This window comes from Equus asinus, chromosome 30 (genome assembly GCF_041296235.1).
Source record: "Equus asinus isolate D_3611 breed Donkey chromosome 30, EquAss-T2T_v2, whole genome shotgun sequence".
Classification (NCBI taxonomy): domain Eukaryota; kingdom Metazoa; phylum Chordata; class Mammalia; order Perissodactyla; family Equidae; genus Equus; species Equus asinus.
In genome coordinates this window covers 8155290-8180931 of record NC_091819.1, presented here as the reverse complement: position 1 = coordinate 8180931, position 25642 = coordinate 8155290, and the positions used below count along the sequence as shown (strand labels likewise).

At 40.5% G+C, this 25642-nt stretch overlaps 1 long non-coding RNA gene and 1 pseudogene across 1 annotated transcript; both read left to right on the top strand.

Annotated features, from left to right (window-relative positions):
• Window positions 1-1215: 1215 nt before the first annotated feature.
• Window positions 1216-6552, top strand: LOC106848625 (uncharacterized). Its single transcript, XR_001402490.3, has 3 exons — window positions 1216-1747; window positions 3035-3163; window positions 3357-6552. It is a non-coding gene; the product is annotated as an uncharacterized lncRNA (long non-coding RNA).
• A 2749-nt stretch (window positions 6553-9301) lies between these two features.
• LOC106848621 (small ribosomal subunit protein uS5 pseudogene) lies at window positions 9302-21079 on the top strand (annotated as a pseudogene).
• The last annotated feature ends 4563 nt before the right edge of the window (window positions 21080-25642 follow it).

Here is a 25642-nt window from a genome sequence, read left to right as displayed (position 1 = left end):
CTCTGCTGATTGTTTCCTCTGCTGAGCGGAAGTGTTTTAGATGATGTAATCCCACTTGTCTATTTTTGCTTTTGTTGCCTGTGCTTTTGGTGTCATATCAAAAAAATCATTGCCAAGACCAATGTTGAGAAGCTTTTTCCCTATTTTCTTCCAGTAGTTTTATGGTTTGGGGTCTTACATTTAAGTCTTTAATCCATTTTGAGGTGATTTTGTATATGGTGTGGGATAAGGGTCCAATTTTATTCTTCTGCGTGTGGCTGTCCAGTTTTCCCAACACCTTTATTGAAGATATTGTCCTCTCCTCATTGTCTGTTTTTGGCACTCTTATCGAACATCAGTTGACTGTAAATGAGTGAATCTATTTCTGGGCTCTCTGTTCTGTTCCATTGGTCTCTATGTCTGTTTTTATGCCAGTACTGTAATGTCTTGATTCCACTTTTGAATATATATTCAACAGAAATTAAGTTAGGATCTCCAAGAGAAATCTACACTTTCATGTTCACTGAAGCCTTATTCATAATAGCGAAGATATTGAAACAATCTAAATGTTTCTCAACAGATGAATAGATAAAGAAAATGTGGTGTACACACACACACACACACACACATATATACACACAGTGGAATATTATTCAGCCTTAGAAAAGAAGGAAATCCTGCCATTTGTGACAATATGGATGAACCTGGGGGATGTTATGCTAGGTGAAATAAGCCAGACACAGAAAGACAAATATTGTGTGATCTCAATTATATGTGGAATCTGAAAGAGTTAAACTTGTGGAAGCACAGAATGGAATGGTGGTTGCCAGGAAGTGAGTGTTGGGGGAATAAGGAGATGTTGATCAAAGGGCACAAAGTTCTAGTTGTGCAAGATGAGTAAGTTCTGGAGATCTACTGGGCAGCGGGGTGACTATAGTTAGCAATACCGTATTCTATACTGGAAATTTCCTAAGAGGGTAGATCTTAAGTGTTTTCATCACACACACACACACACACACACAAATGGTAACTATGTGAGGTGATGGATGTGTTAACTAGCTTGGTTGTGGTGATCATTTCACAACATATCATATATCAAAACATCAAGTTGTACACCTTAAATATATACAATTTTTGTTTGTCAGTTATACCTCAAAAAACCTGAAAAAAAGTAAAAAAAAAAAAAAAAGGAAACCCAGAAAAAAAGCTTAATGTGGGAGGGACACAAAGCAAAAAGATAAAAACAGCACCAAAAGAAACAACAGCTTGGGCCAGCCCAGGGGCATAGTAGTTAAGTTTGCGCTCCACTTCGGCAACCCAGGGTTCACTGGTTTGGATCCCAGGTGGGGACCTACAAACCACTCATCAAGCCACGCTGTGGTGGCATCCCACATACAAAATAGAGGAAGATGGGCCCAGATGTTAGCTCAGGGCCAATCTTCCTCAGCAAAAAGAGAAGGATTGGCAGTCGCTGTTAGCTCAGGCTAATCTTCCTCAAAAAACAGAAAAAAACCCTACAACAGCCCACTAATAAACAACTAGTAGATGGTCTATACATGATTCATACTATTTACATATACTTTGGCCACCTCTACCTCAGGAACTTTATTCCAGAGCTCATTTCCTTCCCCACTCCTTCCCTAGGATCCTCCAAATACAGGAATAGCTCCTCAATTCACAAATGATTTTCACTTGTACCATTTGCTGTGTTCTGGGGATACAGAGATGAATAAAATCATCTGTACCTCAAGGAATTTCAATAATCAAGGTAGGTAAATATACATGTAAACAAATTCCCTAGTATACAGTATTTAAGTATAATATAAGTATGTTCAAGGGGTAGAGATAGCATTGATGAAAAAAATGCTTGAACCTATATGAGGTAGGTGATGTGTTAGGGCTGAGATGATTATTTTTGGCATGATTTTCTTTCTTTATCAGAAAGCATGAAGATTACTTTAGTCCAGCTCTGTTCTATTCTATTCTATTCATTTCTGAGACCTCAGCCTGTCAGAGAAAATTTGAAATCAATGATAACGTCGTATTTACGTAACTCCAATATATTAATTAGAACACAAACTTTTAAATAAGAATGTCAGTGACATAAAAGAGGTTCTTTTTGACACAAGAGATTAAAATGATAGTCCACTGTTTTTTTGCATAGTTTGTGAGCTTTAATTTTTGTTTGTATTTAAGCCTTCTCTTTTGATCTAGAATCAGAATGTTTTAGAAAAGAAATGCACCAATGTACGATAAAATTCACTTTAGAAATGGGCTTACACCAGGAGTCGGGTTCGATTAGTTTGTTCAAGCTAAGCTCCTTTGAATTCTAACTTCTGTGCTGGACTTCAACTGCTTAAGCAGAGATTTATCTGGGCCTGGTGCAAGGAACTAAAATTGTTATTAGATTACCTTCAATCAAAACTATGTGATAATTCTTGTCGAAATTAGAAGAATTTGAAGTGAGTGCTTCTTTTTCCTTTTATTCAGTAATGACTTCAGTTTAAATTATGTTATTCAAAGGGTACAGGAGCTTTCATAAATTATTCATTTGCAAAGACCTAGCTGTTTCAAGCCACATCCCCCGAAACAGAATGGGTTGAGTAAAATGGTTTCATTTTGCCGAGGCATTCATAAATATCTCTTTGCCGTACTTCCGCAATGAATTTGGATGTCTGTTAGCTTAAGGCACATTTCCTGCTATCAGGTTATCTCGTCTAATGGTTCCCCTTTCTAGAACAACTTGGGAGTGAGCTTTGTTTCATTCTGATTGTCCCACTAACTTCAAAGTGGAAAGAAAAAATTAACTGCATCTCTGGGGATTTCAGCAACTCTTGAATCTTCCTATGCAAGCCAGGCTTCTCCTTAATGTTTGTGATCTCATGTCTTTTGGGAGAAGCAATAGTTATTTTGTTTTTAATGTATCTTTCTACTTAAATAGTTACTATAATAATATGCTTATATTCAGAGATACTCCTATTCATGCATTTTTGTTACAGTTGAGATGACTATACATTAATTAGGAATATTTCCAACCTTGGTATTTTCTGGGTAGATTTTCCTCAGTCTGGACCAGCTCTGTCTATTATTGGACACAGATGCTCAGCTGGTCGTCAATCAGCTATAATTACGCTTTGGAAAAACCTCATATGCAAAGATGTTCAACTTGTCACAGCTATAATTTGTAAGTAACTCTACAAAATTTATATTCTGTAATCTCTTTGAAAGATTAACTCAGGGACTGAAAGATTGCTTCTCTTCCTGATAGCAAGCAATATTTAGTACAAATGGTGCTAATTAGTGCAATATCATCAAGCTTTGTCGAGTTTGAAGTTCTATGTCATTTATCCCTTTCCCTGTCCTCCTCATTCCTGCAGAACATCTCTTGATGGTAGTTCTTCCCTCGATTGACCTTGTGGTAAGTGAGGCTCGGAGACAGGTGGGAGGTAGGTAAGAATGGCTCTACAGTAGCCCAATAGGAAGAGGGAGCGGGTTCAAAAAGTCATGGGAACTGAAGCCAGAGAGCAAAGTAAGAGTGAATGGGTGGTGAGTAAGCGCAGCAAATGCAGATCGACTAATTTTGCAGGAAACTTGATAGTGAAGTTAAGGAGAGCAAAGCATAGTAGCTAGAGAGTGGATTAGAAGCGAGAGCAGACTTGAGCATGTCTACCAGAGGAAGAAGCCAGTGAGAATGGAGAGATTGATGAGATAAGAGAGAAGGAATGATTGTGAAAAATTCTTGGAGGAGACAGAAGAGGGGAGGTCAAGAGCTCCTGTGGAGGGGTTAGCATTAGCAAGGAAGCAGAACGCCTCTTGAGAGACTAAAGTGAGGTAAGAAAGACTTAAGAAGATAATTCATAATTAGGAATTGTGATGGCTAATTTTATGTGTCAACTTGGCCAGGCTATGGTACCCAATTGTTTGGTCAAACACCATTCTAGATTTTGCTGTGAAGGTATTCTTTTAGTTGCGATTAACATTTAAATCTGCAAACTCTAAGTAAAACAGATTGCTTTTCATAAGGTGGGTGGGCCTCATCCAATCAGTTGCAGGCCTTAAGAGCAAAGACTGAGGTTCCCCAAGAAAGAAGGAATTCTGCTTCCAGACTGCTTTTGGACTTGACCTGCAACATCAACTCTTCCCTGGGTCTTCAGCCTGTTGGCCTGCTCTGCAAAATTTGGACTTGCCAGTCCCCCAAATATGTAAACTAATTCCTCAGAATAAATCTCATTCTCTCTCTATCTGTTGGTTTGCAACCTTGGGCGTTTCCCTGGGTGAAATCTGTAGCTGGTCCTCATATACAGAGGGCAAGGAAAGACCGAAGAAAGAGGCAGACCACTCCAGCTTGGTAGGTGGCAGGTTTAATATGCAAAGAAACCTACTTATGAGGCTTGTCTTGGGTGGGCTCAAGAAGAGTAGATCTCTGCACCCGCCTGCCAGAATCTTAAAGTTTATGCAGAGGCCTTAACAGAGTTCAGTCACAGACCAGATGGTCTCAATTACTCATTGGTCTCTCAAGGCTGCATTCTTGAAGTGGCTCCTAGTGTAAGAATAGTGGGTACACCATACATTCCAAGGATGGGGGCAGGGTAAGGCGCCTCTGATGGCTCGAGCCTAGCTTGAGGGTCACCTGGCAGTCACATCCTCTCAATGACCTCCTCCAACAATATATACACATCCTACTGGTTCTGTTTCTCTGGAGAACCCTGACTGATACATAGATTCAGGATGGAGTGGAAGGGTTTTGAAGATGCTCATGTTAGCGATGTCAATATTTTTTGGTAAAATGGGAGACTAAGATTTATGATGGAAGTGAGGAGTAGGCTTGAAAGTGGAAGAGTTTCCAAAGAATTTTTAGGTGGGTACAGGAGACTATAAATTCTTCCAGAACAGGGAGCCTATGTTATTCCTTTTGTATCCTAAAATCATAGCACAATAGTTGGCATCATGAAAGTGCTCCACAAATGTTTGTTGTCTGTCAAATAAGCTGAACCAAAAGCTAAGACTAGATGCTATGAATTCATGGTGAATAAATTGTCACAGCTTTGCAACTTTTTGCAATAACACTGGTTCTCTGGAAGTTGGATTAGAAAAAGTGAACCGTGGGAATCAGCACAATGAGAACTACTGAGAGTCAAGAGATGGAGAGCAACCAGTATGGTACTGAGTGAACAATGCTGTGTGAAAGTGACTGATGGCGAGGCCCAGGCTGGGTAGAGAAGTGAAAGGAGCCAAGTTGGGATTATTGGTCTAAGAGAACTGGAAGGAGCCAAGGGATTAAACGACTTAGTGAAGACAGGGAGGATGTTTAATGGGAGAAGTAGAGAGATGGGAAGAAGGGAAGTATTTGTCTGTGAATTTCATAGTTCTCAAAGTTATGGTGGAAGACTAGTTTGGAGTGGCCAAAGTAGGGGTGAGATAAAGATTAGGACCATTAAAAGAGTATACTTTTATTTTTTCTATTTATACGTATTTAATTCCTTAGCATGTGTATAATTTAAGAAGGTTTTAACGAATAGAAAATATAGTCAGTAACTGCATTTCCTACTTTAATTACAAAAAATTATCCATAGTGGCAAGATACTTCATTAGGTGCTGGGTCCTTCTAGACATCAAGCATGGAGTTGAGTATTTAGAGCACTGAACTTAGAATTAAAAGATGTTATAAGCCCAGACTTTACTATTTGCCAGATGAGTGAATTTGGGCAATTCATAGACCCTCATGAATGTTTTATCTTCCAAAAGGTGAATGATAATGATACCTTTAGGATTATTGTAAAGATCAGATGAAATAGACAAGGCCTCTTTTCAACTGTAAAGTTTAAATATTAGGCAATATTTTAAAATATTAATTAGACATGGTACTATCCTTTGAGGAACATTCTACTTGAAAAAGATATTTAAGGGTTAATTTTTAGTTAGACCCTGGCATAATTAGATTAAAACATCTTATGTTCATTAATTTTATTATATTTAATAATTTCAAATATTCAACAGGACATTATGTATTGTTTAATACAATGTAAGCCAAAATACAGACTTAAAATGTGCCTTAGTGTACCTTAAGTGTTGTGATTTTCCTTGTTTTCAAAGGGACAATTCTTTTTTTATTGAAGTATAGTTGACATACAATATTATATTAGTTTCGAGTGTACAACATAGTTATTCAACATTTATGTACGTTACAAAATGATCACCCTGCTGAGAATAGAAACCACCTGTCATCATACAAAGTAATGACAATATTGTTGACTATATTCCTTATGCTGTCCATTACATCCCCATGATTTATTTATTTTATGACTGGAAGTTTGTACCTCTTGGTCCTCTTCCCCTGTTTTGCCCTTTCCCCCTCTGGCAACCACCAATTTGTTCTCTGTATCCATGAGTCTGTTTCTGTTTTGTTTGGTTTGCTCATTTGTTGTTGTGGTTGCTGTTATTTTAGATTCCACATATAAGTGAAATCTTACAGTATTCTTTTTCCTCTGTCTGTCTCATTTCACTTAGCATAATACCGTCTAGATCCGCCCATGTTGTTGCAAATGGGAGGGTTTCATTCTTTTCTCTGGCTGAGTAAGATTCTATTTTATATATATTCCACGTCTTTATCCATTCATTTACCAATGGACACTTAGGTTGATTCCATGTTTAGGCTATTGTAAATAATGCTGCAATGAATATAGGGGTGCATATATCTTTCTGAATTAGTGTTTTCAGTTTTTTCAGATAATACCCAGAAGTGGTGTTGCTGGATCGTATGGTAGTTCTATTTTTAATTTTTTGAGGAACTGCCATACTCTCTCCCACAGTGAAAGTGATAATTCTTATCATTCTTGGTATTCCCACCCCCAAGAGCAGGCATGGCGTAGATTTGTGTGTGTGTGTTTAACTTACGTTCAATAAAAAAAAAATCCTAGGCATAGAAAAGTAATTATAAATTGTATGCCCTCTGAATGCAGCTAAAGTTAACTCAAAGGATTCATTTCATATTAGAATTTAAGCCAAGAACCAAGAAAAAAGTAAGTATGCAATTACACAATTTACATAATTTTTTTCACTAAATGTTAATGTATTTCTTACAGTTAATGTTGTGAGTTCTGAGATCCATGCTCCTAATAGAATTCCTAGGCAGATGTTCAATATCTATCCCTAATTTACAAATCTTAACTTGAGCATTAGGCCCCTGTGTAATCCACACAACATTTAGTATAGAATGTTTGAACAGTTAACGCCCATCATTATCTGAACCTCAGGTGATATTTAGCGCATTGTGCAAGACACGGAGCGACAGGGAGTCCTTACTTTGCACTCTACGGAGGAAGGAACTGTTTCCTCCCACATGGCTTTAAATGACTCCCCATACTCTGGCCCTCGCTATCACAGAGAGCAGCAGGACCCACGTCTTGACAGGAAGCAAGAAAGAGAATATAATGCACAAAACATTTGGGTTAGAGAAAACGTCAGTTTGGGGTTCTTGCAGCCATTCTTGAGAGCATTATTTAGGATATAAGCTGAGCTGTTCCTACAGAAAACCCCCAAAATATAGGGGTTTAAATGAGACAGAATCTTATTTCTCTCTCACATAACAGAGAGTAAAGCAGGCGGGCAGTCCAGGGCAGGTAGCAGGCCCCCATCAGTGAGGCCATCCAAGGATCCTGGATCATGGGACGGCTTTGGCATCATCAACATGTAGCTTCTTTCTCTAGATCTAAGGCAGCTCCTTTAAGTGTCCCATCTCCCAGCCATCAAGAGGCGTGAAAGAGGGAATGAAAGGCAAGCCTCTTTTTTTTGTGGATGTGACCCAGAGGGTGCTCATATCACTTCCATTCACATCCCCTTGTGAGCTTACACAGTCACGCTTTACTGCAAGAAACGTTGGGTAATGTAGTGTCTAGCTGGGAAGATTTGTGCCCTAAAATTGGTGGTGTCGTCCTTTCCTCTTCTCTCTCCCACCATCAGTGTGTAATCTATACGTGAGTTCTGATAGTTTGACTTCCAAACACTTTCCATTATTCTCCATATTCCTAACAACACTCTACATCCCTTGCCTGGCCTACTACGATCACCAAACTGGTCTGCTTGCTTCTGCTCTTTTTTTTGTTTTTGAGGAAGATTAGCCCTGAGCTAACATCTGCTGCCAATCCTCCTCTTTTTGCTGAAGAAGACTGGCCCTGAGCTAACATCTGTGCCCATCTTCCTCTACTTTATATGTGGGGTGCCTACCATAGCATGGCTTGACAACTGTTGCCATGTCGGCACCCAGTATCTGAACTGGTGGACCCCGGGCTGCTGAAGTGGGCTGGCCCTGCTTCCACTCTTGCTTCACTAAGCCATTCCTTACCTAAGTCACTGAATTTTAGATGTATAAACCAAATCTCATCACTCTTCTTTTTAAGCCCTTTAATGTCATCTTATTTCCACAGAATAAAGTCTAAACTCCTCACCATGAGCCATAAGACCCAGCAATGAATGATGCCCCATTCTCATACCACACTTTCGCCTGGTCATTATGTTCCGGCCACTATGGCTTCCAATTTTTTCTAGAGGACGCTGATCCCTTCCTGACCTCAAGCCTTTAAACCCACCATTCCTTGTCCTGGAAAGACTTTACGCTGGGATCTCTACATGGCTGGCTCACCCTCATCTCTTGGCACTAGGCGCAAATGTCGTCTATTCTGAGAACGTTTCCTGCCTGCCCTTTCTAAGCAGCATCTCTTGTTCCCTGTTACTCTTTATCCCATGCCCTTGTTTATTTCCTTCATGGCACCTATGAAATTATATAACAATCCTCTTTCCTTACTTATTGATTGATTGATTGATTGGCTCCTCTCAGCAGTAAGTAATCGTTAGGAAGCAGTCTGATTTACCCCTGATTTTCACACTCTGGCACATAAGAACTCAATAAATGTCTGTTGAATGAGTGACTAAATGAATTCGGTGGATTTCATATGTCTCTTACAAATAAGAATCTGGTACCTATGGTGGAAAAATCCGGTAAAAAGAACCTTGGATTTGCCTCCTTTAGCTTCACATCTGACTTGGGTGTACACGTTACACCCGAGCCGTGAATTTATCAGCCTCAGTTTGTGTTTGAAGTTATGGCCATTCTCTGTAGTAGCTTGAATGGCGGCCTCCCAAAAAGTTATGTTTATGTCCTAATACCTGGACCCTGTGAATGTGACCTTATTTGAAAAAGAGTCTTTGCAGAGTTAATTAGGTAAAGGATCTTGAGATGAGATCATCTTGGATTAAGTTGGTGGGCTCTAAATCCAATGACCCCTGTCCTTGTAAAGACGAGGGGAGATTTGAGAAATAGAGGAAAATGTTAGTGAAGACAGAGGCAGAGATTGGAGTTATGCAGCCACAAGCCAAGGAACGCCTGGCCCTACAAGAAGCTGGAACAGGCAAAGGCAGACTTCTCCCGTAGAGTGTATAAATCTGTCCCGAATATACCATGGAACGTATTAGACTGAAAAAATACTTGTTGTTTATCTGAAATTCTAATTTAACTGGGCATTCTGCATTTTGATTTGCTAAATCTGGCAATCCTACTCTAATCCAGAGAATATTGGAAAATAAAGAATTGGTTAGGAATGATATATAGATTCTGCCAAGTAAGAACTGGCACCAAATCTTTTAAAAAGTCAATTAAGTAACTAAAGAAAGTGAAATTGGGGTCATGGGAGTTTTAAATATGCTACAAAATCCTGAAATTTTGCCCAGAAAAGTAACTAAGCAAAATGCTTGGAAATAGAAAAGATTTTAATGTTTTAAATCTGATCTAAAAGTATCTTGGAAGTGGATCATTTGTTTCTTGTAACTGTAAAAAATAACAAAATTCCACCTATTCTTGACAATTTTTTTTTTTTAAATCTCTCGGGAATTAGCATTGAATTAGGCACTGCCTCTTATTTCTACTACCCACAGTTTATTAGATGCAGCTTGAAAATGGGTAAATTAAAACACAGGAATTAAAAAAAAATTAGACTGAAAACAGGTTTGGATGAAGCCCGTTAAAATAGGTTCTTTCCTAGCGGCCTGCAGGTGTTTCCAGCCATGAGCAAGAAGCCTCAACAGGCCCCTTTGTCCTTCTCACGCCTCAGGAATAACTAATATCACCCAGGAGGTAAAATTCCTCTCTCTAAATTTCTTCTGTTTAAATCTTGTATTCTTAACGTTCATAATTACCTTCTTTTTTTTTTTTACCTTGTGAGTTTTTAAGCACAAATATCGTGTAGGCTGTTAAATAAGTAATTCAACCCATTTCAACATCAACTGATCAAGCAAATGGGATGAGGGCTGCAGTGAGGGGAGAGAGAGAAAGAATGAAAATAGAGTAAGAGACTTACCCCAAACCGTAGTGTATTTAATGAAAGACTAAGTGAATTGGGTGTATTCCACGTATCTCTTACAAATAAGAATCAGGGGCCGTGGTGGGCAAACCAGGTCAAATGAAACTCATGTGCAGAGATTTTCCTCTATTAGGTTTATTTCGGACTCCAGTGTACCAAATGAGAAACCGGAGCAAGGACAACCTCACCTCCCCAGTTGCAACTGAAGAAATTAGACTTTATAAGAAGAGGGAAGTCCACTTTGAACAAACAATAAACGGCCGATCACTAAGCCATTCCTTACCTAAGTCACTGAATTTTAAATGTATAAACCAAATCTCATCACTCTTCTTTTTAAGCCCTTTAATGTCTTCTTATTTCCACAGAATAAAGTCTAAACTCCTCACCATGAGCCATAAGACCCAGCAATGAATGATGCCCCATTCTCATACCACACTTTCGCCTGGTCATTATGTTCCGGCCACTATGGCTTCCAATTTTTTCTAGAGGACGCTGATCCCTTCCTGACCTCAAGCCTTTAAACCCACCATTCCTTGTAATGTCCTGGAAGCCCCCGGAGTCCCCAGATGCTCCTGGAGGCCCCAGATGATCTGCACCCTCCCACCCCCCCCGGCCCCCCCGCCCCGGCCCCAATGCTCCTAGAGGCCCGTGATGTTCCTGGAGGCCAGGATGCTCCCAGAGGTCCAGCACGCTCCAAGATGCTCCTGGGGGGCCCACGGATGTTCCCAGATGTTCCTGGAGGCTGGGATGTTCCCAGATGTTCCTAGGAGCCCCAGATGCTCCCGGGGGCCAGGACACTCCCAGAGGTCCAGGATGCTCCGGGGTCCCTGGAATGGGAGGCAGTGGCGGCTTGCACGCAGGCTTCTGGCAGCAGCGTTCCAGGTGGGGGCTGAGGCCACAGAGCTCGTAAAGGCAAGCTCGAGGACAAGGAGTGGATCCCTGTCACTAAAGTGGGCCGCCTGGTCAGGGACATGAAGATCCAGTCCCTAGAGGAGATCCATTCCTTCTCCTGCCCATCAAGGAATCTGAGGTCAGTGACTTGCTACTGAGGTGTCCCTTCTGGACGAGGTTTTGAAGATTATGTGGGTGCGAAAGCAGACCCGAGCTGGCCAGCAGACTAGGCTCAAGGCATTTGTCCCCATCGTGGATTACCAGGGACATGTGGATATGGATGTTAAGTGCTCCAGGAGGCATCCATGTCATCCATGGCGCCATTATCCTGCGAGCTGTCTGTCATCCCCCAGTGGCAAGGCTGATGGGAACGAAATGGGTAAGCCCCATGTCATCCATGCAGGGGGACAGGTGCTGTGGCTCTGTGCTGGTGCGCCTATCCCCACCCAAGGAGCACTGGCGGCCTCTAGGCCCCTATCCCAAGAAGGTGCTACTGATGGCCGGCATTGACAACTGCTGACCTCAGCCAGGGGCTATACCCCCTGGACCACTCTGCCAAGGCCACCTTTGATGCCATCTCCAAGACCTACAGCTTCTCACCCCTGACCTCTGGAAAGAGAGCGTGTTCACCAGGTCTTCATACTAGGAATGCACTGATCTTCTTGTAAAGACCACACCAGTCTGTGTGCAGAGAACTCAGGCCCCAGCCATGGCCACCACATAGTTTCTATACAAGAAAAATAAAGTAATTAAGCCTATTAAAAAAGAAAAAGGAGGGAGGCCTGTGTGTGTGTACTGGGGGGGACATGGGAAGGTAGCGTAGGTAAAGAAAGTAGAGATTTTCCAAAGAAGCGTCACAGAAGAAAAGCAGAGAATTTGGGAACAATTTTCTACCAAAGACAGAGCAATAGGGAGTCACTGATCAGTGCCAGAAGAAGTTTCTGGAGGGCTTGATATTTATTCATTAACTTATTCCTCCATCATTTATAAGCTACTCAGTCTGTGTCAGGAATTGGGTTAGATGTGGGGTTTCTCCAGGGAAAAAGCGTTAGTCGCTGACTTTAGAGAGTGGACCGCAGAGAGAGAGGAGAAGGACATGATGAAAAAGAAGTAGAATAAGGTCGAAGAGCTGTCACCATTCAAGTGTTTATAGGGTGGAGAGAGCATGCAAAGGAGATGGGCGTGGAAGGGAGGGAAGAGAAAGTGGGTATCAGAGTCTTTACCATGCTGGTACCCAGATTAAACTTCAGTGATTTATTAGCTTAGAGAAAGCTGTTCTCTGAGGTTAAGCACGTGTTTTAAGCGTCTGAGAATATTAACTAACATAATCATATTCACGAACAGATACCCTTTACCAGGTGCCTCTTACGTGCCAGGCTCCGTCTACATATTATGTTAATCCTCACAATAACCTTATGAAGTAGAGATTCTTACCCCATTTTACAGATGAGGATGCTCCAGGTCAGAGGGTTTGAAGAATTATCTAGATGAGCGCAGTTGCTGAAGCAAAAGGCGAACTCTTGATTGCTTTGTCTTCCATTTTGCCTTGCTGCTTGTGCACTCGAAAATATGTGTATTCATAGTTGCTCCAGCATGTCCTACTTAAATGGTTCATGATTTAAGAATTAAATCTCAGTTGTTTTAATGAAGAGAAACCTATTTCCTTGATAAAAGTAAAAGTTGATACTCTCTGATTTTTGTGGCTCTGCTCCCTAAGAGAGCATCACAGTCTATGTGATGTTCAAGGCCAGCTTTCATGGAAAATCCCCAAACGGAAATACAGTTAGCAGAGAATGCAGTGTTTTGATTCAGCATACAAACCAAAAACGTTACATTTATTACCCACAAGGATAAACGAATCCGATCAACATGTCTTTTGATATTTAGGTGTCTTTTTGCTGCATCTGCCTATGTCATTAAGAGATGGCTTCTACAGGCGTCTTTTGGGTAGGACGGCTGTGGGTGGGTCAGGGCAGCGGCTCTGAAGCGTGCTTTGGGGCAGTGCTCCTCCAGCATTAATGTACTTTGTGGTGCCCTGAGGAGCTTATGAATCTCCAGGTCTGAGCTGGGGCTGACATTCTGCATTTGTCAATGTAGATGCTCCTGGCTGATGATCCATAGACCGCACTTTGCACAGCAAGGGCTCTGGAGGGAATGCAGACCATCCGTCTGATTTAGAACCTGCCTTGATCTCATAAGGCCATATGACTTGGCTGACTTATTAGAAAATAATTATGGAGTGCCTGCAACATATAGACACTGTGCACGTTCCAGAAGATATATATGTGAAAAAGTATAATTGCTGTGTATTCTAGATATGCACCTCTGTATGTGAGAGTGGCGAGGAAAGAGGGAAAGATATTATTTTTTTATTCTTGTTTGCATTGTGTCAAAAGTTGCAATAAGTATATATATTTTTTCTCATTAAAATAAAAAAGTTAAGAGGAGCGTATATTGTAGTCGGGAAGAGAAACAATTAACACATAACATGTTAAGGCAATATTAAGTGTTACTATGAGTATGTGGGGGAGACTCTCACTCTGGGACTTTTATTTTTACTTTATTGTTTTGGTGAGGAAGATTGTCCCTGAGCTAACATCCGTGCCCATCTTCCTCTATTTTATATGTGGGATGCTGCCACAGCGTGGCTTGATGAGCCGTGCATAGGTCCGCACCCAGGATCCAACCCTGTGAACCCCAGCCCACTGAAGTAGAGTGCAGAACTTAACCACTATGCCTCTGGGCTGGCCCTGGGACTTTTAACTTTATTCTAAAACAAATGGGGATACATTAGAGGCTATTTTGGGGGAGTGGAAACATGATTACATTTGATTTTAAAATGATAGTTTAGAATTGAGACTGATTTGCAGAGAATAAGGCTGGAAGCAGGTAGAACGGTTAGAAGGCTGTCGCTATAAACTGGGAAAGTCGAGGTTGAAAGAAGGGAGTGGATTTGAAAAGGAGAATCAGCTAGTGATAGATTGCATGTAGGGAATGAAGAAAAGAGAAAAGCCTAGGATGACTCCCGCTTTTCTCGTGTGGGCAGTTGAATGGATGGTGATCCTGTTCATTGAACACAAGAGGAAGAGATTTTGGGTTTGAAGTCAGAATGGCGCCTCTAAGTTAAGAGGTCCGGTGGGTCATTGCAGATAGAGGTGTAGGACTGAGGAGAGGTGCGTGGGCTGGAAATAAAGACTTGGATGATGATTGAAGCCATGACACTAGTTAAGCTTATCTAGGGGAAATATCTATTGCTGAGGCTTTTTAGCTGGAGAGCACATGCGTGGGCTTCAGTGAGTCCTGAACCTTCACAGTTTGTTTGATAAATTTAACTTTTATGTGCATTTTTCTGGGGACGACGATTCTGAGGTTTTGTGAAATTCTCAAAGGGGCCTTTTGCTCTGACGAGCTTAAGAACCATGAAGGTGGAGGGTGAAGACAGATCAGGAGGGAAACTGAGACACTGACAATAAGGCCTGATGTCTGGAACACTGGGCCACAAACACTGCTGAGGTTTGGGGGTAGAAATAACAAATTAGGAGTGAGAGGACTAATGAGCATTTAGTTGAACTTCAAGCCTGGGGATTTTTGGAGAGACTATTCTTAGAATTTTCCGAAACCTAAAAATTTCCAATTACATCCTCAGTAGAGAAAATTAATAAATGTAATCCCTTTAGTATAAAGAATTCTTGTCCACAGAACATGTAATTGCTTTTTATTCATTAGGCTGTGTGGAGTAAGATGAAAGCAGAGACCAGCCTTGGCTTCACCTGGTAAAATTAGGATAAAGGATCAAATGTCCTTTGAAGTACAAATAGAATATTCATTTTTGATTCATGTTCTTGCAAATACATTATGTTTTGGAAGCTTTTCACACCAGGTGGGCTCAGAATAACTGAAGCCTGATCCTGTATCTATCTTGTTTTTGTTGTTTTTAACACTAACAACACTTTAACTTTGTCGTCACAACTCAATTTGCTACTTGTCTTTATAGGTTTAGGGGAGAAACTCAGGAACTTTGTTAGTGAGTGCTAAAAATAGATGATACCAGTAACCAGGAAAGAGAAGGCATAGGACTCTCTGTCATCAATAATTTTCTGACCGGACTGTTTACTCATTGGCCAAATATTGTGTTTCTACCCTAGTCGATCATCTTTGTGTTGGTAACTGCGTTAGTTTTCTATTGCTGTATAACAAATGAGCCCCAAACCTAGTGGTGTAAAACAAGCAGTTATCCCATGGTTTCTGTGGCTCAGGATTTTGAGGGTGGCTCAGCTGGGTGATTCTGGCTTGGGGCCTCTTGGGAGGTTGCAGTGGAGATGAAGGTTGGGGCTACAGTCATCTGAAGACTTCGCTGGGCCTGAGGATCTGATTCCCAAGATGGCTCATTAACATGGCTGTTGGCAGGAAGCCTTAGTTCCTCGTCACATGAACGCCCCTGTAAGATGCTTGAGTGTCCTCATGACACAGCACCTAGCTTCCTCCAGATTGAGTGATCCAGAAAAGCAAGATGGAAGCCTTGATGTCTTTGGTGACTCGGCCTGGAAGTCATACTCTGTCATTTCTGCAACATCCTCTTGGTTCCAAATGTCTATTCTTTGCAATGTGAGAGACCATACAAGGTTGTGACTACCAGATGGCAGAGATTGTTGAGGGCCCTCATGGAAGCTGGCTACCCCAATAATGAAGGCTATCTTTTATTATTATTTTATTTTTATTTATTTATTTGAGGAAGGTTAGCCCTGAGCTAACATATACTGCCAATCCTCCTCTTTTTGCTGGGGAAGACTGGCCCTGAGCTAACATCCGTGCCCATCTTCCTCTACTTTATATCTAGGATGCCTGCCACAGCATGGCTTGATGAATGGTGTGTAGGTCTGCACCTGGGATGCAAACTCGCGAGCCCCTGGCCGCCGAAGTGGAACATGCGCACTTAGCTGCTAGGCCACCAGGGAGGCCCTGGAAACTATCTTTTGAAATAAATGTTCCCCTGGAGTACTGAGATTATAAATTCCATTAAAACTATCATCAGCGCTACTGCCACCACCAAGCATGCTGCCTTATATTTTTCCAGTTTTGCTGAGACATAATTGACATATAACACTGTATAATTTTAAGTATACAATATAATGATTTGATGTATATATATAATGAAAAATGATTACTATACTAAGTTTAGTTAACATCTGCCACCCATGCATACTGCTTTAGAGAAATGTCAAAAGTCTGCATAATCACTAATTAAGATTGAGATAGTTAGGTCATGGGATAAATCTGATGTCAATAACATTGCTTTAGCCGTGAAGAGAAGCAGTACCTATGAATTTTGACTTCCACTTTTAACATAGCCAGTGACCTCTAAATTGGGAACCTTTCTCCTTGTGAGTCAGCTTTAATGCATGGTAGGACCAAGCAAAGTTAGGGTTCAGCAGAATAGTTAATGGATATATTTTCAGTAGATTGAATTTGGCAAGGTCTCAGTTGCTTTTAGTCAACAATTTCTCCCCATGAGGATTAAGCCTTTGTTTCATGAAAAATAATTACTCCATCTCTCTCTAATCCATACGATCTATAAAAGGCTAGTCTATGAAAAGTATTCCCGTACAAGAAATTCCATAACCCTTTGAAAAGTCTTCCGTGTTTCCCTTCCTTTTTGAGCTTCCAAAAATGCCGCTCTTTATTCAACATTTCTTATTCAAATATGGTTAAATTCTAAGACAGCTTGTGCCAAATTGTAAACTTAGGATTAATATAGGTTGTGAACTTAGCAAGATGCTCTTTAAATGTCCCATTAGTGGTTAATAAAGACGTAAAGTACAAAGAAGGACTCAAAATAGAAGATGGTCTCGAGGGCAGGGTTAGACCTCATTCTGTAACCTCTCTCTAGCAGCTACTTCCGGCAGCTGTCTTGGGCCACATGACAGGGAGTCACTCCATTCTGTAAGCATGACAGTCACTTCCAGGAGCTCTCATGGGCATGGATGGAGATCTTTCAAACATGGTGGATTCCATCCTTTTGTATCTGGAGGAAGAAGTTAATTAACAGGACAGTGTGTGGGGAGAGATGTCTTCTGAGGTCCTTGCTAGCCTGTATGTTAGTGAAGATTAAGGAGCACTCTTCTGAAATTTAGAAAGCAATCTTGGTTATGGTCTTATGGTAGTTTTTTGTTCTTTCAAGTGAGTTAAGTGCTAGTTGTATTTGAGAACAGTTTGATTTTACCACTGAAGAATAAATCAAGGAGAAAGGGGCATTTAAAATGGGTGATCTAGGGGGCGAAGCAGCATTGACTAAATCACGAACACTCCAGGACCCCTGCTTGTGTTGATTCTGGAATGTAGAGGTGCAGCTACATTCGCTTTAACTTCAGATTATTACACAGAAATTCACACCTGTTTTTATCCCTTTATTGATAAAATAATGCAAATATGCCTCAAATTCTAATGGGAAACCAACTCCCTCTTTGAAGAATTTACTGCCCGTTTTGTGAGTAGGGTAGTTGTACGATTCTAGAAAATGTTACCTGAGTGACTCTTAGAACACATCGATAAAGTAGAAGAGTGGCAAGCAGGAGCTCTCGCATCTGTCCCTGCGGGTAATTTAATCAAGGTCACAGTTACTCATAGACGAGGAGCTGCATGAGGTAAATATTGGTTGAATAAATGGATAAGACAGTAGCTTCAAGGAGACTGTTGCCTGAAAAGGCAAATAAGATATGTACAAAAGGACCTGTAAGTGCTAAAAGATAATTACAAACCTTTACGATAACTCCGCAGAAGAGGAGTTTCTCTCAGTTGGAGAAATCTGGGAATGATTCAGGCAGCTTGGGCGTGTTGAACCTTTCTCCAGCAGTGTTCTATAGCTGAACCCTGGCAGTTGGTTTATCAACTAGGCGACTAGTGAGGATCATCCGTCCTTGCCCTTTTGAACCCAGGAGATTTCCCGGGTTGGATAAGCCCAGTTGGGTGAAAGGTTAGAGGCCTGTGGATTCCAGATAGCTAGTGACGACATCACTGAAATGGTTGAGATCCGCAGTGGCCAGCAGCCAAGCGATCTTGGAGGGGTGTGGTAGATGGGAGAGGAGAGGACGCAGATTCAGTGAGCTTTAACTAGGGTTTTATTACAGAGGCGTGATTGGTTGAGCTTAAGCCCCAGCCCCTCTCTGCTTCCTGGAGGCTGGGCTGATATCACCTCACCCAAAGTCCCAACCCTCTAATTACATGGTTGGTCTTTGGTGTGTCGAGGCCCGATGCTGAGTCATTTCCTTACTATAAACTATCTAGGGGTCCCCTGTGAGTGACTTCATGAGCATAAACCAGTAGGGCTCCCTATAAATCCTAAAGACACTGGTCTATCTGCTTAGGGATCATTTGGCGCTAGAATCTTTCTTGGATAAAGGATATATTTCTTCCCTATCTCATTTCCCCTTCCCCCTCCTGCCTCCTGTCTACTGTATTTTTTCAATTTTAATTATTTTAAATCATGAAATTCATTCAGATCAGATCTAAAGAGTCGTCTTGTGGGAACATCAATATGCTGATTCATTGGTGTTGTCACCCCTACTTTTATGGTCACGATGGTGATTCAGGTCACGGTGGGCTGCAGTAAAGTGATGACAGCGTCATTATGATGGCGAACGTTGAAAGAGGTGGTGAAGATCCTGTGAGCTGGTAAAATCTGATGGCTAGAAATGTTTTTATTCTGCTTTCACTGTTTTTAAAAAATGGTTTGTGTAAACATTTGTTATTCAATGGTGATTTAGTATAAATTCGTACTAGCATATATTGACTGTAAGATACATGTAACACTCTATTTTCAAGATAAAGTAAGATGAAAACCAGAAAATCTATGACAATATCTGTATCTGTCATCTATTTAGCTATAGATAGCTAGCTAGATAGTTATAAACTACTGTACATAAAGACGAGTAGAATGAATAAAATGTGAAAAATCTTATAACACTCATTGATTACAATAATTAAAAAAATGTTACTTGGGTTTGGAAGACATTTTTAGGACCCCATAAAAGTTTTTAATGGTATCGGTAGTGAAGTTTGTTTTTATTTTTTCCTCAGAAAGAACATAACCCTAAAAATATTCTTTATTACTTAAATTTCTTATATTCTTCCTACTCAGACATTGGTCTTGCAACAACCTCCTACTTGCAGAAGAGCACTTCCTACATGATTCTTGTGAGATGACACAGGGTCCTGCAGTCAAGTATGTTTGGGAAGTACCGGGGTATTTTTCACAGTTAAAAACACACTAAATTGTCTTGTGAATATCCAAGGCTAAGGAATAAATAGCATGCGGCATTTTACAAATGTATGTGCCCATGCAATTCTTTCACAGTGGAATATCCACTAATGCCCTCGGGAACACCAAACAGGGCAAAAAATTTCCAACAAACAAACAAAGAAACAAATAAAACCCCCCAAACTCAAAACGCACGTCTCAAAGTAGCCCCTAACCAAAGACACACACAGCATTCTGGACGTTTTCACACACAAACGATTTGACTTATGTTTCCCGAGCAGTTCTTAATACTTTGGCTATTTCATTTCCTAGTTAATATTTTTTGAAAGATCGAGGTAGGATAGATGTAGTGTGAAATAATTATCAAAAGCCAAAACATCAGCAAGACTTAACAAGAGTCTAATGCCGAACGAGGAAGCAGAAATACAAAAAACGGACATAGAACTTTATTTTTGCAAAGAATATAACAATAGATGTTCATGGTATGACTGTGGCATTAAGGAAAAGTTAGGTTATGTTTATGATCTTTGTATAAGAACTCATTTTTGGAAAGGTATCTGTAAAATGGTTTAAAAAATCCTCTGTTTAACATTTTTGTTTTGCTGGTAAACTTCAGTTATCTGGAAAATTACTTTATTACTAACAGTGCCAGGTTATGAAGGGGAGATGCAGCTGTGATGGGGAGGAGAAAGAACTATGATCAAGAAACCGGAGCCACTCATCAGCTTTGTCACTTTGGATACAACTTTCAGTTTCTTGGAACCTAACTTTTTTCAGATATAAAATAGAGATGGCAATGTCTGCTTCCCGGGATTATTGTGCAAATAAAATGAGACCAAATATATGAAATCATCTAGCACTCACTTGGAAAACACAAGACTATAATAAAGATTCTTTAAAAAATTATTGGCTATTGGGGTCAGCCCAGTGGGGTAGTGGTTAAGTTCACATCTTCTGCTTTGGCAGCCCAGGGTTCACCGATTCGGATCTCGGGCACAGACCTACTCACTGCTCATCAAGCCATGCTGTGGTGACATCCCACACAGAAGAACTAGAAAGACTTGCAACTGGGATGTGCAGCTATGTACTGGGGCTTTGGAAGGAGAAAAAAAAGAGGAAGATTGGTAACAGATGTTAGCTCAAGGCCAATCCTTCTCACCAAAAAAAAAAAAAAACCCCTGAAAATCCAGTAAAAAAAAATTTACTGTTGTTATTCAAAATCTAGAAAGTGCCTGAATCATTTAATTTTCCTAAGCCTTTATCTGTTGATGATCCAGCAGGTTTTGAGTTTTTAAAAATGTGAACTGTGGTTAACAGGGCCAAACACTGAAGGATGGTGGGAGGATGAGGTCTGAGAAGGAACCGGATTTAGCGATTATTGGTGATTTTGAAGAGAGCGACTTCATGAGTGGTGAGGGTAGAGGCCAGATTGCAGGATGTGAGTATCAACAAGGAATTCCTTTAAGAAGCTGGGAGGAGAAGGAGAGGAGAGACAGGGCAGAAGACTGAAGGGTACTAAGCAAGGGATTTTGTTTTTCCAGATTGGGAGAAGACAATATCCTTAAATTTCTTGAAGGTCAACAAGAATAAAGAGGAAGACAGTGGAGAGAGTACAGGTACAGGTATGAAATCAGATCTGTTTCAAGTTCAGGCTTAGTCACTAATTTCCAGTGTAACCTTGGGCATCATCTTCAGCCTCTCCGAGTCCTGGTGAAATGGAGCTGCTAATCTCTGCCTCGTCTTCATGACTTTGGGGCGAAGATCGTTTGAAATAAAGCCTATAAAACACCTTGAAAAGGATAGCGTATGTTATCATACAAAATAAGTATAAAGCCATCTTTTCAGAGGATGGTTTTGCCATATCCCAGACACCTACCTTGATGGCCGAGGCTATGAAAATTTTCTTGGACTGTTTATGAAGGGCAAGCCTGACTTTGGGGAAGTGATTATTGATCCGAGTTGAATTGATCCAGCACTAACATGGCAAATGCACTTTTAGATTACAAGGCGCGTCACCCGCTCCTGTTTGCAAGCTCAGGACCCTTCTCAGCTCTCTTCGGACATGCTAACTTGGTTCTTGTTTTCATTACCTACCAACTCCTGTGCAGCCTGTCACTTCGGTGTTCTTCATCTCACACCGTTGAACCATACCTTTCAGCAATTCTCTGACTGAAAAAGCTGCCTGCTCTTTGTTTCCACTGCAGTAAAATGATCCCCTCTTAAGGCCCATTTACACAAGGAGGAAAAAAACACTGTTGAGAAATCTAGAGTCAAATGTGGCTTTTTCAAACCATGTTGTGTTTTGAACACTGTAGTATCAACAGTGTCAAAAGTTAAATTTTTTATTTTAAGCAGAGGGACTGTGAAAGCTCTTCTGGAGCCTGAGGACGTTAAATATAAGCCCTTAAATTCTGATTTAGTTTACACTTCAGCTTTTGAATTTATTTTTGGCACTGTGTATATTATGCGGGGCCAAGGGGAAAAAAAAAAGATATTTTCAAAGAATTGTAAACTCTTGGATTCATTCCTCAACCAGGCAGCATGCTAGACCTGGGGAGACAGAGATGAACAAGACAGGGGCCGGCCCCAATGTCCGAGTGAGTGGTTGGGTTCGCATGCTCCACTTTCGCGGCCCAGGGTTTTGTCAGTTAGAATCCTGGGCACGGACATGGCACCGCTCATCTAGCCATGCTGAGGCGGCGTCCCACGTAGCAGAGCCAGAAGGACCTACAACTATGTACTGGGGGTGCTTTGGGGAGAAGAAGGAAAAAAAAATGAACAAGACGTTATGTTGTTCCCAATGAACTTTGGCATATAGGAGAATAATTCCAGTTCAGAATGATAAATGCTATGGCAAAGATGTGTGTAAAATCTAGAGATGGTATAAAGGAGAGCCATGGAAACCGTGTAGGGGAGCAGACATGGCCAGTGGTGAGTTGAGAGGATTAAACAGCAGAATCTCAGGTCTCACACATGGCTTGCGGGATGGAGGACTTTTAATAAGTTGGGTAAGTGGGGGGCCCAGAAGGACAGTGTGACCAGGAGGACTTTTAAATTTTGTTTTTGGCTTTAATCTTTAATTTTTTTTCTACAGCTTGATTGGGGTAAAATTGACATATAATCAACGGCACATATCTAGATATATTTTGACCTATTTCTGTACCTGTCAAATCATCACCACAAGCAAGATAATGAACATACCCACCACCCAAAACATTTCCTGTGTCCTTTGGTAATCTGTCCTTTTGTCCCTTTTTTCTCCCTCTCTGAAGTAACCACAGATCTGCTTTCTGGCACTTTAGATTAGTTTGCGTTTTCTAGAATTTCAGGTAAGTGGAATCATACAGTCTGCACTCAGTTTTCATCTGGCTTCTTTCACACACCAAAATTATTTTCATATTCATCCATGTCACCATGTGTATCAATATTTCATTTCTTTTTTTCTTTTTTGTTTCTGAGGAAGATTAGCTCTGAGCTAACATCTACTGCTAATCCTGTTTTTGTCGAGGAAGATCGACCCTGGGCTAACATCTGTGCCCATCTTCCTCTATTTATATTTGGCATGCCTGCCACAGCATGGCTTCATGAGCAGTAGGTAGGTCCGTGCCTGGGATCCGAACCAGTGAACCCTGGGCCATTGAAGCGGAGGGTGTGAACTTAACTGTTATGCCACTGGGCCAGCCCTTCTTGTTTCTTTTTTTTGCTTAGTAGTGTTGCATTGTATGAATATGCCACACTTTGTTTATCCATTTACCTGTTGATGGACATTTAGGTTGTTTCCAGTTTTGGGCTATTGAACCTAAAGTTGTGAATATTCCTGTGCAAGCTTTTATAAGGGCATACATTTTCATTTCTCTTGGGTAGAAAGAAGTGGATTGAAGGCTTAATTTTTTTTTTTTTTGAGGCAGATCAGCCCTGAGCTAACATCTGCCAATCCTCCTCTTTTTGCTGAGGAAGACTGGCCCTGAGCTAACATCCGTGCCCATCTTCCTCTACTTTTTATATGTGGGACGCCTGCCACAGCATGGCTTGATGAGTGGTGCTACGTCCGCACCTGGGATTCGAACAGGCGGACCCCAGGCCGCAAAAGCGGAACATGCGTACTTAACCACTATGCCACTGGGCTGGCCCCTAAAGGCTTAATTTTTAAAGAAACCACCAAGTTGTTTCCTGAAGTGGTTGTACATTTTACGTTCCCACTAGCATTGTATGAGAAGTTTCAGTTCCTCCATATCCTTGCCAACACTTGTTATGGTTAGTCTTTTTAAAAACTATAACCATTCTGACAGATGCATATTGGTATCTCATGTGATTCTATCTTGCATTTCCTTGATGTCTAATGGTGTTGAACATCTTTTCATGTGCTAAGAGCCATTTGTATATCTTCTTTGGCGAAGTGTCTATTCAAAGTTTTGCCTGTTAAAAAAATTAGATTGTTTCTTAGCATCGAGTTTTAAGAGATCTTTATATATTCTGGGTATGTCTTTTATCAGACATATGATTCGCAAATAGTTTTTCCTTATTTGTGACTTTTCAGTCTTAGCTGTGTCTTTCAAAGAACAGAAGGTTGTAATTTTGATCATTTTAATTTATCAATTTGTTCTTTTTTAAAACAGCTTTATTGAAGTATAATTGATATACAAGGAGTTGCACATACTTAATAAATACAATTTGATGAATTTGGACATTATGCAAACTTCTTTGATACCATCACCACAATCAAGGTAATAGACATTTCCACCACCTCCCAGAGTTTCCTTGTGTCTTTTTTTCTTTTTTTAGTAACAACACTTAATGTGAGATTTACCCTTTTAACACATTTTGAAGCACACAGCACTGTATTGTAAAGTATAGGCATCGTGCCGTATAGCAGATCTCTGCAACTTATTCCTCGAGCATAACTGAAACTTTATACCCATTAACAACTCCCTCTTTCCCCCTCCTTCCAGCCTCTGGCAAACCATTGCATTCTCTGCTTCTATGGGTTTGACTATCTTAGATGCCTTATATAAATGGAATCGTGCAGTATTTGTCCTTCTGCAACTCGCTTATTTCACTTAGCATAATGTCCTTCAGTTTTATCCATGTTGTCACAAATGGCAGGATCCCCTTCTTTTTTAAGGCTGGATAATATACCATTGTATGTATATACCACATTTCTGTATCCATTCATTTGTCAATGGACACTTGGGTTGTTTCCATGTCTTGGCTATTGTGAATAGTGTTATAGTGAACATGGGAATGCTGATATCTCTTTGAGATCCTGATTTCAATTCTTTTGGGTGTATATCAAGACATGGAATTGCTGGATCATATGGAAGTTCAATTTTTAATTTTTTGAGGAATTTCCATATTGTTTTCCGTATCTGCTTCAAGTTTGTTCTTTTCTGGATGGTGCTCTTTGTGTATATACAAAAGCTTTGCCTAAGCCAGGATTACAGAAACTTTCTCCTGTGTTTTCTTCTAGGAGTTTTAAAGTTTCAGGTTTTGAATTCAGATTTGTGATCCATTTTGAGTTAATTTTTATGTTTGGTGAGGCATGGATTGAATTTTTTTCATTAGATATTCAATTGTTCCAGCACTATTTATTGAAAAAGCTATCCTTTCTCCACTTAAATTGCCTTTGCGCATTTGCTAAGACTCAGTTGTCCATATATGCGTGGATTTATTTCTGGATATTATAACATGTTGCATCGATTTATTTGTCTATGTTTAAGCCAATATCATAGTATCTTGATTACTGTAGCTTTAAAATAAGTCTTGAAATCAGATAACATTAACTTTCCAACTTTGTTCTTTTTAGAAGTTTTTTTGGCTATTCCAGGTCCTTTGCATTTTCATATGAATTCTGAAGCAGTTTGTCAATATCTACAAAAAAGTCTGCTGAGATTTTGGTGTGATTGTGATGGGCTAGAAATCAATTTGGGAGAACTGAAATCTTCCCAACCCTGAGCGTTCCACCTCATTACATGGTGCGTCTCTCCGTTTACTTCAGTCTTCTTTAATTCCGCTAGCAGTGTTTTGTAGTTTTAAGTGTACAGGTCTTTCTCATGTTTTGGCAGCTTGGTTTATCCTTCAGCATTTCATGTTTCTTGATTCCATATTTTTTAAAAAATAGAATTTTTTAAAGACTATTTGAAGTTCAAAGCAAAATTAAGCTGAAAGT